The 13,311-nt window shown below is 34.5% G+C and overlaps 1 protein-coding gene across 5 annotated transcripts in view; it reads left to right on the top strand.

Annotated features, from left to right (window-relative positions):
• Nucleotides 1-3,794: 3,794 nt before the first annotated feature.
• Nucleotides 3,795-13,311, top strand: part of LOC134839239 (E3 ubiquitin ligase Rnf157-like) — a 181,087-nt gene continuing 171,570 nt past the window's right edge. For all 5 annotated transcript variants that reach the window (XM_063854722.1, XM_063854721.1, XM_063854725.1 and 2 more), the window contains exon 1: nt 3,795-3,804. The gene's annotated coding sequence lies outside the window, so the exon portion shown is untranslated. The remainder of the gene's footprint in view (nt 3,805-13,311) is intronic.

Here is a 13,311-nt window from a genome sequence, read left to right as displayed (position 1 = left end):
CGCTCAGGTCACTATAGCATGTAATACAGTCTACCAATTCTACAGAAAGCAAAAATTGCCATCCTTTTGGCAAACGAATCTGAATATTTTTTAGAAACCAAAATTTGAACCACGAAAAATCATGTTTGTCGTGAGCAAATTTTAAAGATTTTCCTGAAAACAAAATAAAGAAAAAATCAACTCGAACTACGTTAGTGTCTGCATTGCGTTCATTATTTTTTTCTCAGAACTAGTTTTTCCTGAATTTCATGTGATGAGGTTCATATAAAATTTAGCACCAGTTATCCACCCTTGGGTTTTTCAGTTTTATGACCTGAGTTTATATGCGATTCTATTATTTTTTTCTTGAAGCTCAGAGTTTTTTTAGCACCAGCTGTCTAACACTTGGTTTTTCAGTTTCCAATCATGCATTTCTTCCAAAAACCACAAAACAAAATTTCAAAAGATTTTTGAATCGCCAAGTAACTCATCCATTTCATAATTTTTTCTTCTGAATGACATGTTGAATATTGATAAAATTCAAGAAAAAAATTTTCTGCAAGAAAGGTGGAACTGAAAAAGAGGGAAAACTTCCACCCTTTTCATTGTTGTATCCATATTCGACAATAACTCCTACATAAAACATTAATAGTTCATAGTATTCATTCTTCTGAGAAGCGAATAAGATTTGTCATCGCCACTGCTTGCCAAAAGTTGACAAAAAATGAAAAATTTGGGTGGTTCGTTTTCAAAAGGAGTTTTAAACATATTTCAATTTTTTCACCATTGCGTCAAAAGTTACCTCAATTGACAATCAGTCGAGCTTTACGATTTCCGACCCGATTTAAATTTTAATAAGTTAATATCAGTATATTTCAAGCAGGAGCGGTTTTAGGGGGGCGGGGGGATTCGACCCCGCAGCAAACAAAGGGTTCCACATTTGTTATTACTTTATAAAATCCATTTTTGGTCGGTCACCCCCTAATTTTTCTTCGTCCCCTTCGGCACCAATATATACTAATTTTGAACGGGAGCATGAGCCAAAAAAAAACGCATTTGGTTGGTCAAAACTTTCAAAAAGTGTCCAAAAACGGCATTTCTAACCTGCTGTTTTTTCAGTGGCACAGAAAATTTTGACAAAATAGGGTTTTTATAGTGTTCCGGGAGTGCTCAGAAATCAGTTTTGTCCACCTTGAAAAAGCCGCCAATTTTTCCAAAAACTTTTGAAAATCCCCCTCAAGAGAAAATCCTAAATCTGCCCCTGGTTCCAAATATTGGTAATTTTGGAGAGCTTTAAGAAAATGGCCCAGTCTCAGCATCCTCAATCAAGTTCGAAGCCCTCATTGATCTTAGTCATTACCTGCGGGAAAAGCTGCAAATCCCAGCCCAGAAAATTTATCAAAAATGATTGTAGTTCTTAAGGAGGGACAGAAGCACTGTGGACAAATCATCTGAAATTTTGTAGTTTTGTAGTAATGATTATCAGTTTTTACAGACATCAGCGCGCGATCCACTCATGGGGTCTTGTCAGATGTTCTCTGTCTGCTCTAGAGATGATGACCTGTCTCATGCTCCATCTGAATATGTTAAGCTAGCCCATACCAGAAGAAATGATCAAGGTTAATTATTAGCAGATTGCACATATGATGAAAAAATGATTTTGAAGTTATTCTCAGCCAGTATTAGATAGCTTACAGAGTTTTTTCGGAGATCAAGTGCTGCGCCATGTTGAAGTGATTTGTTTTTAGAAAAAACTCAAGCCATGATTGATATTTGAAAAAGTTCTCGCAGTGTCGACAAACTGTGATCTTAAAAAAGTCTTTTTTTAACACATTTGAAACTTTTTGTTAGTTTCAATTTTTTTTTTCAAATTTTTCTTACATGTATAATGCAGAAATTAATTTGAAGCAGAAGTGGATTGTGGGGTAGTGGTAGACGAAAAATGCCTAAAAATGTTTGGAAGAGCTTAGAAAATCAATTTGGTCAACCTAATAAAACTTTTTTGAAAATTCCCCCTCGAGAAAACCATATATCCGCCCGGTTTGAAATAAATATACCTACAGACTTTCCCTTTCGTTTTTTATTCGTCGCATTAAATATGTTTTTATCATTTTTGATGAGAATACATTTGGGCGCGGCCTCTCTCCGTTAAGATATTGTTTTCTCAAAAAAAAAACATTTTCCAGCTTCGTACACTTTTCGTGAGTTATGCGACTTTAAAAACTACAAAGTTGTTCAATTTACTGAACTAATATATCTTTTTTTGTGTCCTTTAATCTTTAATGATCCAAATGTACTTTGGTAATTGAACCGGCAAACAGATATTCTTATGATGGTTTTCCACAATGAAAAATAGTTTCATCACAATGCATAACATCGTACTTTTAGACCTTGAAATGGTTTGTAAATTCATTAGAACTATTTTTCTTTTCAAATAAAATATTTAATGATAATCCAATTAAAATCCATTTTGATATACTCTAATGGATCATAATTTGCATTATGTTTCCGACTTTTGTTACAAAAGTAACAGAATATTCGTGCTCGGGGTGGGTTTTTTCTTCAGACAAATTTCGACTTTTTAACTAGCCATTTTTGACGGAGTTTTTCTTTATCATTCAAAAATTATTGTTGTCCAGTGCTTAAAACTGAAAATATATTTTTACCTATGATCATTTTTCGTGAAGTTATGGGGGTTTAAAAGTTGCCATTATGGCCAATTTGGGACAATTAACGCGCGATATATATCGCGCTATCAACGCATAAGCGGATATTTAATCCGTCTTAGAAATGGTTCCAAATTTGTTGAAAGAATTTATCCTTTGAAACTTTATATGGCGTGTGGGAGGATGATTTCCACAAAAAATTTCAAGTTTTAGAAAAAAAAATCATTTTAATTTATTACATTTATTTTGTTAGGTTATTACTGCTCCATAAACCTTAAAAGGCAGTCGGAACATTCAGGGCTTCGCCTTGATACGAGCAGTCTTGTTTTGTGGCAAATATATTTGCTAAGCTCGCAGCACTTGATTCTACTCGCCTTTTTGTTCCAGCTTTGAAGAAAATTTAGTTTTTTTACTCAGTCAGTTTTCGGCCATCAAAATAATAAATTTTGAGAAATTTTTTCCTTACCCTATTGAAGATTTTAACTACATAAAACAAATATAAAATAAATTTTACCTTCAAAAGGTCATTTTTTGCAAAGTTCTGGGAGCTTGAAAACTGCTAATTTGGCCTTGCTCTGGACTAATTAATGCGCGGTTTGAATATTTTATTCATAATGTTGATAGGGTAACGCGAATTATTTACACGTCGCAAATTATCCCGAACAACAAAATCGTTCCAATTTGAATTGAGGCTAGCTTGCAAAACGGTCGTAAAAAATTAATACGACAAATATTTTCACACTTGATCTTTGATATTGTCTAAATTTTCTAGATTTTCGATAATATCATTTCCCAAAAACTTTTCGAACTGGATTAAGGGGCAGTCGTAAGAGCTTTGCCCTATACACGAGCAGTCTTGCTGATTTATGAAACCTTGTTGCGACCATTTGAAAAAAGTGTAGGAACTTTCTATTTGGGTGCCTTTTAGTTTTTTCCCCTTTTTTCCTTTTGATTTTCCACGCAAAATTAGAGAACACAAATAATCATCGGAATAGTTCGAGTGATAGATCATTTTAAATCCCTCCCAGTTGTGATTCGATGGAAGTCAAAAATATTCAAAAAAAATTCTTAGTGTCGAGAAACACAGGTTTAATTTTTGATTTTTGGTGTTATTTGAGCTAATAAAGGAAGTCTGCAGTCTACCAATAGCTTATTAAATCTTAAACTAGGCCGCGAGAGTTTAATTTTGCTCAGTTAAAATTAGTTTTGGGAGTTTTTAACGCAATTTTGCCAATCAAAAATTTCATAGAAAACTTTTTTAAAAATTTTTTCGATTTTTTTTTCAAATTTGTTCAAAAAAACCTGTTTTCCAAATGGCCTATTTGACTATGACAGTCAGATTTGCCTAATTTTTTGGTTCAGATTTTTTGATTTTTTAATCATACCACACTAAAAAAACTACATAATTTGAAAAAGAAAAATGGTGTTGTTTTCAAGACTTGCACAGTAACCGACTATTCTTATTTTAATGTGCAAATTGATATGCTTACCTAAGAAACTGAAGATTTGTAGAAGAAAATACGGGAAAAAATGACGGAAAAAAACAAAAAACCCTTGTCTGATAATCCAACAACTTTTTGCTAAAGAAAATGTGGATCTTTGATTTTACTGAAAAGTTTTTGAATATGTCAGACTAATTTTAGAAAAATTTTCTCTATTGCTTTAAAATTGATGAAAGGAAAATTGAAAAAATTTATTTGGATTTTGTAGCTCGAAAAAATCATAGCAATATAATCCATTTTAAATCCTTTATATTCAAATATTTTCGAACTTTCTAGAGACTGACTTTAAAACTTCCATGGGAATCCAGTATGAATAGCTTGTTTCTACTCAGCAACGTTCAGCTAGGTCGTTCTTTTTTTCCGCAGTTGTGATCTATCTAATCTATAGAGTAAATTAGAGGATGTTAACTTGAACCTTTTGTTCGTTCAATTTTGTGTTTTCAGAGAAAAAGTTCTCCTTGGTAAAGCAATTTCGCTCATGTTCGTCCTTATCGGAGTTTAATGACGCAAAAAAGCACTGTACGAAATATGACAACCTAATTTTCGATCTTTGCCTGAAAACGTGTGAAATGAGTAAGCTTCAACCTGGTTGTCATGAGTTCTCCGATTTTGTGTGCAATTTCGTTGTCTGGGAAGAAACTCAAAATGACACAGAACCTATGCTGGGAACCTGTTCAATGACTGAGAATTGCGATGAGCTGGCTTATGCTCAAAAAGCGCTCGTAATGAAACAAATTTTTTTTCCTTCTCAAAAGCGCTTGACAGGTAAGGCTTTCACATGCTAAAAATTGAGAATAAGAAGAAATACAAAATTTGTCAAAACGCAACGTAATCACTTGCAAAAATATTCTAATTTTTTGTTTCAATCTATAGTTTACTACTTAATATTCGGTAATGATTTTGACTTAAATGATTAACAAAATTGACGCCTCTCAGGGATTCGACCCTCTGGCCACCCCTTTGACACTATTTTGAGCGATCAATTTTTGGCTGACCGACCTTGATATTTTTCCATTGGCGCCTCATTTACAATTTTCGAGGGGAGAGCTCGCGCCGTTAAATGCGACTTTCTTGTCATAAGTTTCCAAAAATGTCGTTTTTGGCTGTTTCTTTCAAAAAAATTTGTTTTGAGAAAGCCCGGAAAATTATTTTGTCGACTAACTTTTCGACTTTTTGATAATCAGCACACACCCCCTCCCTCGAGAAAACCTAGATCCGCCCCTGTCACGTACCACCCGCCATTTATCATTTCTCAGAAATTTTTTGAAAACAAAATTTATAAAACTTTCAAAGCACTGAACTCTTCCCCCATCAATCCACATACAATGTCAGCTAGAAAATGACATCGTGTTTCTGGTCAATCAATAGTTTTATTCAGCTAATTGATTGACCTGATTTCAATGTAAAATAACTTTAGAGCAGATAAGTTAGTCGTGTTTTCATACAAACAAAACCGATTTGCCAATCCGACACAATTTAAATTTTTCAACCTTAAATGACACAGCTTAGGTAGTAATCTAACTCTATATAAAAGTATTGCTTGTGAAGTAATTTTGTTTTAAATTTAAGGGATTGATTTTTGTACTATCGTTTTGTCATAACCGTTTCAAAACCTTGTATTAAAAAGTGAAGTTTTTCCGCCTAAAAAAAAACAGCTCAATACACAAATTTTGGGTGATATGTTTGAGTATAGCGCACGTATTAAATTTGAGAACTATACTGCATAATATAGTCATTTATTTTCAATCAATTGTATTACTACTAAAATAGTTTTTATAAATACAGAACTCTGTGCTGTATGCTATTCAAAGAATGAAATTCTATTCAAAAAACTAATTTTAACACTTCTTTTGCCAAAAAATTTGGCTTTTGAAATTAATTAAAAATAATGTGCGAATTATAACAAAAAGTAATCCAGCTATTTTAAAACAAACCTACCACCTGCTGTAAAATATCACCAAATTTTCCATATCATCAACGCAAGTTGGAACAAATAGTTAATTAAAACTTCAATTGGTTTCAGAAACAAAAATAAAAAATTGAAAATTTATTTTGTGGAGAAATTTCTATTCGCTTCGATTAGAAGAAAATAACGGGAAAATTTATTTTTCATACCATCTGAAATTTATCAAAGCTCTGTGTTATAAAAGCAAAATAGAAAAAAACTCCAGGGGTGGATCTAAGATTTATGTCGAAGGGGGTTCACTTTTTTACGTAGACCAAACTGGTATTACAAACTCTCACAACACTATAAAAAACCAATTTTGATCAAAAAATTTTCGCAGCAGGCAAATTTTAAGAAAAAACAGGTCAAAAAAGCTGTTTTTGGGCATTTTTTGGAAAATTTATACCACGCACGCTCTCCTTCAACACTATTATTTATTGTATATAGGCGCCGAAAGCGCACATAGAAAAACTATAGAGTTGGTCGGCCTAAACTGAATGTCGCAAAATAAAGTCAAAAGAGGGACCCTTTGCTTGGCGAGAGGGTCGAAACCCTGGGAGGGGGAGGGGTTTCAGCGCCTTTTCTCTCTAATTCGGCCCCTGTTCTTCTCTACATTTTGAAGATCTAATTATAAATCAAAATTGCAAAGATTTTTTTCCAGACACTCGCAATGAAGTTCCATGGATGGTAGTCGATTACAATTATTTTTCGTGGTTTGTCTTCATAAAATTCCAAAATAATTGATTATAATGGTTTATTAATTGTTTATATATCAAATTTAAACCAACTTAAATCATGATACTTGATAATAATCAAGTATAATAGATGAATTATAATTGATTATAATAGATTTTTATGAGTAAGAGCCTACGAAGATTTTCTAAGAACTTGAAATCAATTGTTCAAAATTTGAACGTTGCAATTGCTAAATTGTGTTCTACTTTTGGTTACAGTAAAAATTGTATTGTTTTTTTAACTGTCTCCCACTCCCCGTTAATACTTACAGTTACTCCCATCATTCTTGCTTTCTTCACTTACCACTACCTCCCCTCCCCCATCACTTACACTTTACTTACATCTACCGTAAAAATACGTGAAAAATACCGTACGCATACCCCCTCCCCCTACCCCCCTAACCTGCTAAAACGCACATACAGCTCTAACAACCCCCCGAGGTGTGTGTGTGTGTGTGTGTGTGTGTGGCACGGTAGGTGAGGGAGTTAGGTGAGCGAGTAGGTCGGGTTAGAAAGGGAGAGGTGGGGGTGTAGGTAATGGGTCAGATTTTTGGATAGAGGTAGGGTGATGGGTGTAACTTTTTATGTGAGACCTGGGTTTAAAGTGTGAGGCATATCGTGTGATACTGCAAATTTTTCAGAAATATTGCAAAAATAGCGAGATGATAATCCATTATAATACATAACTATGGATTTTAAATGGGGGATAGGAAATTAGGTGACACGCAAATTAGACGGCTCCAATGAAACGGAATTTAAATGTTTAATTTTTTTTCTGTAAAACTAACTTCTTGGACAAAAAGCAAACGGCTAACAACAGTTTTTGCTTGAAACCATTTCTCACAAATACAAAATAAAATAATAATCCCTTTGCACAACCTCCTTGCAAATAACAATCCCTTTGCATATTTGTAAATATTTTTATAATTGAATTATAAAATGTTAAGCCAAATTCTTCAAAAGTAATTTTTTAACGAGCAATTTTTTGACCATTTTTTTCTACCACATTATAAATACAGATGTCTTGAACTGAAACATGATTTGAGACTTTTTACTGATTCGAGTTTGCTTGAACAGAAATTTAAAAATGAGAATTAAAAAAGCAGATTTAGAAAAAACAATAGAATTTTCGCTTATATATTTCTCATTTTTCTGATTTTTTGCTGGCAACTACATCAGGCCAATCAAAATGGATTTAGAGAAAAAAGAACTTCGCCCTGATACGAGCAAGTGGATTTTTTCTGTTATACGGCCCATATTATATTTTTCGACAATTTTGAAAATTTTTGGGGAATCAATGAGAAAATGTGCTCGATTGGCTGAGAAGGCGATTGGTTGAGAACGAAAGCAACCGAGACAAAAACTAGAAATCATTAATAAACCGAAGCTCATTTTGCCAAAAAAATCCAAAAATGCCCACAAACATGGAAATGGCTCAATTGTGGCCCGCGCCATAACGCCCCCAACCCTTGATAAAATTTTAAAACGGTTGAAATTTATTTGTTTTGTGTTCTGTAAATTGTCACAGTTATTTTGGTTAATAACAATTTGACGTGCAATTTTTCATGATTGGAATAGACCTCCGTATAAGGTAACAGAACCCGAGCAGTTATTTAGTTTAAGAAGACTACTCGTATATCAGGACAAAGCCCTGAGTGTTTTCTTTTTTTGGGAATTGAAAAAATTTAAAAACTAAATTGTGGACAATAGCAAAGATCAAGTATAAAACTTTGAGTCTTACGAAACTAATACAGATCTTGGCCGAGTAGCTAGCCTGGGGAACGAGTTTGTTGTGCGAATTCAATGGGGAACGATTTTGTTGTGCGAAATAATTTCCCAATTTCCCACGCATAAATTTTTTGCGCTACGCTTTCAATTTATGAATAAATTCTTCTAAGTGCGCACAAATTAGTCCAGAGCATGGCCAAATTGGCAATTTTCAAACTCCGAAAACGTTGTAAAAAAAGTGGTCAGAGTTCAAATATCTTTGTAAACTTGATTTCAAGGAGTTAATATACTCAATGGGGCATGAAGATTATTTGTTAAAAACTATTATTTCGATCGCCGAAAATTTAATTTAAAAAAACGCCAAGCATAAATATTCCGTTTTCTTCGAAAGTCGTTTCGTAATTTCTGCCTGATGCGAGCAAACTTGCGAGAGCAGATAAACGCCCGACGGTTAGCGGCAAACTCTAATTCACACGCACTTCACATTACAAATCGCTCCGACGCAAAACAATTTTTGGGTTTCATTTATCCGGTTTTAAGAATTTTTAAAATTGTTCTCTAATATTCTGTGCACCAATTTTGTGTCCTCTCAAACTTCCTACCCATTTTTTAAATCTGATAGTATTTATGACGTATATGAAGTGTATTTTGAAGATTTATAAATCAACGCGTTTCAGACTATCAGTTCAAATTTGTTGGCAAGATGAAGAAGTTTGCATCTGTCTCAGAAGACAGTCCTTTATTTCTGCCCGAAAGTTGCACCTGGAAACAACTGTCTTTGCATGAGTGCAAGCAGAAATGTCTTGACGACGAACTCCCTGACAAAAATGATTGTCCTCACGCAAATAACCGCACTTCCAAATGCCGCTTCATCCACTATTACGCTGAACACAAAACTCTGGATTGGGACATACTGACAGCTACAAAAACTTTGATAAGAAATTTAGGCTTTAATTGACTGAGATTTAGTTTTTTGCAAAAATGAACAGACATCTAAACATGCACTTGTGCGCCTACATAGAATCAAAAAGCATGACCATAAGATTCAGGGGCGTATTTGAGGGTGGGGGGGCGATGTCGCGAACGTTTCTTCTCAGAGATTCGATCCAAAGGGACTCGATCCCCTTTGTACTATTTTGAGATATCCATTTTTGGCAGACAAACCCTAAGTTTTTTCTAAAAGCGCATTCGGCACCAAAATTTGATAATGTTGAGGGGAAGTGCGCGCCGGAAAAAAAACGCTATTTTTTGTCAAATTTTCCAAAATTTTTCAAAATTTTGCCTGCGGCGGAAAACAATTTGGGACCTCGAAGTTTTTTGAAAATCCTCCTTTCGAATCCGCCCCTGATAGGGTTGATATTGATTTGACCTAGAAAAACTGTTTCCCGCCTTTTGGTGAAGAAGGTTTTGGAAAATTTTCAGGTACATGTTATTAGGTACAAAATTAGACAAAACAAAATAAGATAATGTCGTATTTCTGCTAGTTTTTATTTTGTTGTTATGATTAATTTCCTTTTTAAACCTGCCGTTTAGGTCCAAAATTTTTTTTATCTCATTCTGGCCTACAACTGTGTGAGTACAGTTTTGTATGCTCCCTAATGTGCTGTGGGAGTTTTTCTACCAATCAGGCTTTTCAGGGGCCTTTTCAAGGAATTTTATTGGAAGAGAACTCAAGGAACAAACCATTCTGATCGGGAGGCGGGCCCTAATTCTATGTCGCATAGAGCACTTGCTTTATCCGCTGGGTATGAACTACTAGGATTTCAAAAGTACCGAATCTTTCATAAAGCAGAAATTTCAATGTAGGTTGAAGATGGTTGTTCATTCAAGTTGTTGATTCTCAGCGTAATTGATCCAAAATACATCAAATGAATCTTCGAGGTCATATTCCGTACAGCATCTGCTAAAATGTGGTAGAAATTGAGGACATTGACCTCAACAGGCATGTGCAAGTATCAAGGTTCTTATTGTTCCCACTTTCGTAGCGAAAGTAACGAAATATTTGTGCTCGGGGTGGGTTTCGATTTTTTAACTAGCAATTTTTGACAAAATTTTAAAAAATCATTCAAAAGGTTTTGTTGTACTGAGCTTAAATTTGAAAAGATATTTTACCTGTGATCATTTTTCGTAAAGTTATATGGGTTTAAAAATAGCCATTTTGGTCAATTTGGGAAAATTAATGCGCGACATATTTCGCGCTATTAACGAGTAAGCGGAGATTAAATCCGTCTTCGAAATCGTTCCAAATTGATTGAAGCAGGCTTTTTTCGTAATTGATTTGTTACTAGGAGCGAAATCTATCATTTAGTATTTTATATGGCGGGTGGGGAGATGATTTTCGAAAAAATCTCAAGTTACAAAAAAAGTTTTCATTTTTTTCTATTACAATTAATTTTTTCAAGTTATTATTGCTCCATAGACCTCAAAAGTCAGGCGGAACATTCAGGACTTCGCCCTGATAGGAGCAATCTTGTTTGTGCTTGTTTCGGTTTCGTGCTACAGAAATGCTGGATAGGAGAAGTTCTTTTATTTGGCTCCAGCTTCAAATGGATTTTCTTGTTATTATTTTTGGTGAAACTTTGGTCGAGAATGGATCAGCCATAAATTCTGCCAGAGAAAACAATGGAGCAAAAAAATTTTTTGGTCAAAACTGCATTGGATAATCATGATCGCAACATATTTGTAATTACTGTTCTCGGAAATCGAAAAAATAGTCCGACAGTTCGAAAAAGAGAGGTAGTACAGGTTTAAGCTGCTGGTTATGTTGAGTTGCATGAAGCTATAGAAACTGCATTTTGATTTTTTTTTCTATTCCTTAGGTCAGTTGCTTGTTACGCTGCTTATATTTGTTGATTTAATTTATAAACAGGCATTGAAAAGAATTACTAGTTTCAAAGCTTCATCACTCTCGCAAAGGGAGTGTGCCATCTAGTTATTCTAATTTTAAAGGTGAAAAACATTTTGGGCTCAAAAGTTGTAAACAGGTCTTGTATACAATCGGAAAATGTACGCGTTAACAAAAATGAACCCGTAACTGATGAGAAGAAAAGGCTTGGTACTTAATAATACGTGATGAAATTAGGGTTGTCGATCAACCATGTACTACTTTTTTTGCTCAGTAGAGTAATTGATCACAGCGATTTCTTTTGTTGGCGGAGCATGTTTTGGAATATTGCTAAAAAGTAAAAACATTTCCATGAGATTTTGCACTGGAAATGTGTTTACCCCCCAGTTTTTTCAAATTGAGTACCTCCTTTTAAAAATTTGATAACCAAATAAAAAATGTTTGAGTAAAAGGGAGGTAGAAATTGGGATAAATGTTAGATAATCTTAAGACACTGTGTTCCATGTGCTAAGAATATAGACTGGTCTATCTAACCAAATCGGGTGTGAAATTGAATAGGAGTTTTGGGGATATGACATCTTTTGTTTTGTAATAGCTCGTATTAAAAATTGCTATGACTGTACTTTTCTGTGGAATGAGTAAACTTTTCGTCTGCTATTGTCGCTACACTGATGAGTTTGTTTTCACTGATTTTACCAAGTCCACGGTAAAGAATAACCTAAGCGGTGGGTATTCACAAGTACCAAAATGATAAATCAGTCCCATTTGTACCAAAATAAAAAATCAATCCCGTTAGTACCAAAAATATTCAACTGGCCTAAGACTATTAAGCCGACTACTTTAAGCTCTTGGTTTAAGGTCGCCGGTGGGCGCGCTATGTGCGCGTCGCCGCTTCGCGGCGATAACCGGCTCTAATTTTCGTATAGAGTCCTACCCTCTGTTGGCAAGCTCGCAACACGTTGGCGCGACTGCGGCGGTCACAATTCTGCTGTTTAATTTTCTTCTGTTTGAACAGTAGAAAATTAATGTAATAATTCGTTGGCTCGCAGTTCGACCAATCAGAAATCGAGTTGAATAATTTTGGTACAAATGGGACCGATTTTTCATTTTGGTACAAATGACCGTTTGTACAAATGGGACGTCACCAACCTAAGCTTTTCAAGTTTGGCTAAGTCAAGCCTGTTTCTTTATTTTGATTTTTTCTCTTGTGTAGATTTCGACATTAAAAAAATTCACAGGTTCAATTTTGTTCTCTGATTGTTTTCCGGCTGTTTAATCGTTTGTATGTTAATCTTCCGAAAATGGCAATGAGTTTGAGTTAGAATGTGAATACTGGAGATTGAGGTTGATGGCATCGAATCTTTTTTTTTGTCGAAAAGGGGAGCCCGAAGGGGATTCCTGAAAATTAATTGAAAAATAATTGCTTCCCGTAGTTGAAAAAAAACTAATTTTACTTTCTCATAATTCAAAAGTAAAAGTATACTTGCATAGTAGCGAAAGGTTGCTTATATTTCTTTTAGAAAAATCTGAGAGATTTTGTTCTGCCAAACTCCCCAGCGCCGGCAATGGCTATTATCCGATTTGAAGCGCTACAAATTTAAATAATTTTCCAACATATCTCTTCTTGGTTGTTTTACATGTTGTATAAAAGCCTGTAGTTTCTTTAGGTTTTTGGTTGTTGGTTGAAATTAATTCGGGTATTACGGGTCGGACAAAGTCATTGTTGTCAATCTCTACCAAAATGGTATTTTTGATGTTGACGATTATTGAGAGACGCATGTTTTTCGATGTACTTGTTATCCGCATCTTTGAATGACTCATTATCCGTTTCTAATTTGACATCTCAATTTTTTCGACTGATTTCTTGTATTTCTCCTTCTTGTTGTAACCGCTATGTCGGGGAAAAAGTCAC

The sequence above is a fragment of the Symsagittifera roscoffensis genome, chromosome 2 (assembly GCF_963678635.1).
Source record: "Symsagittifera roscoffensis chromosome 2, txSymRosc1.1, whole genome shotgun sequence".
Taxonomy (NCBI): domain Eukaryota; kingdom Metazoa; phylum Xenacoelomorpha; order Acoela; family Convolutidae; genus Symsagittifera; species Symsagittifera roscoffensis.
Note: the sequence above shows the minus strand (reverse complement) of the source record. Positions and strands in the feature narration are given on the sequence as shown.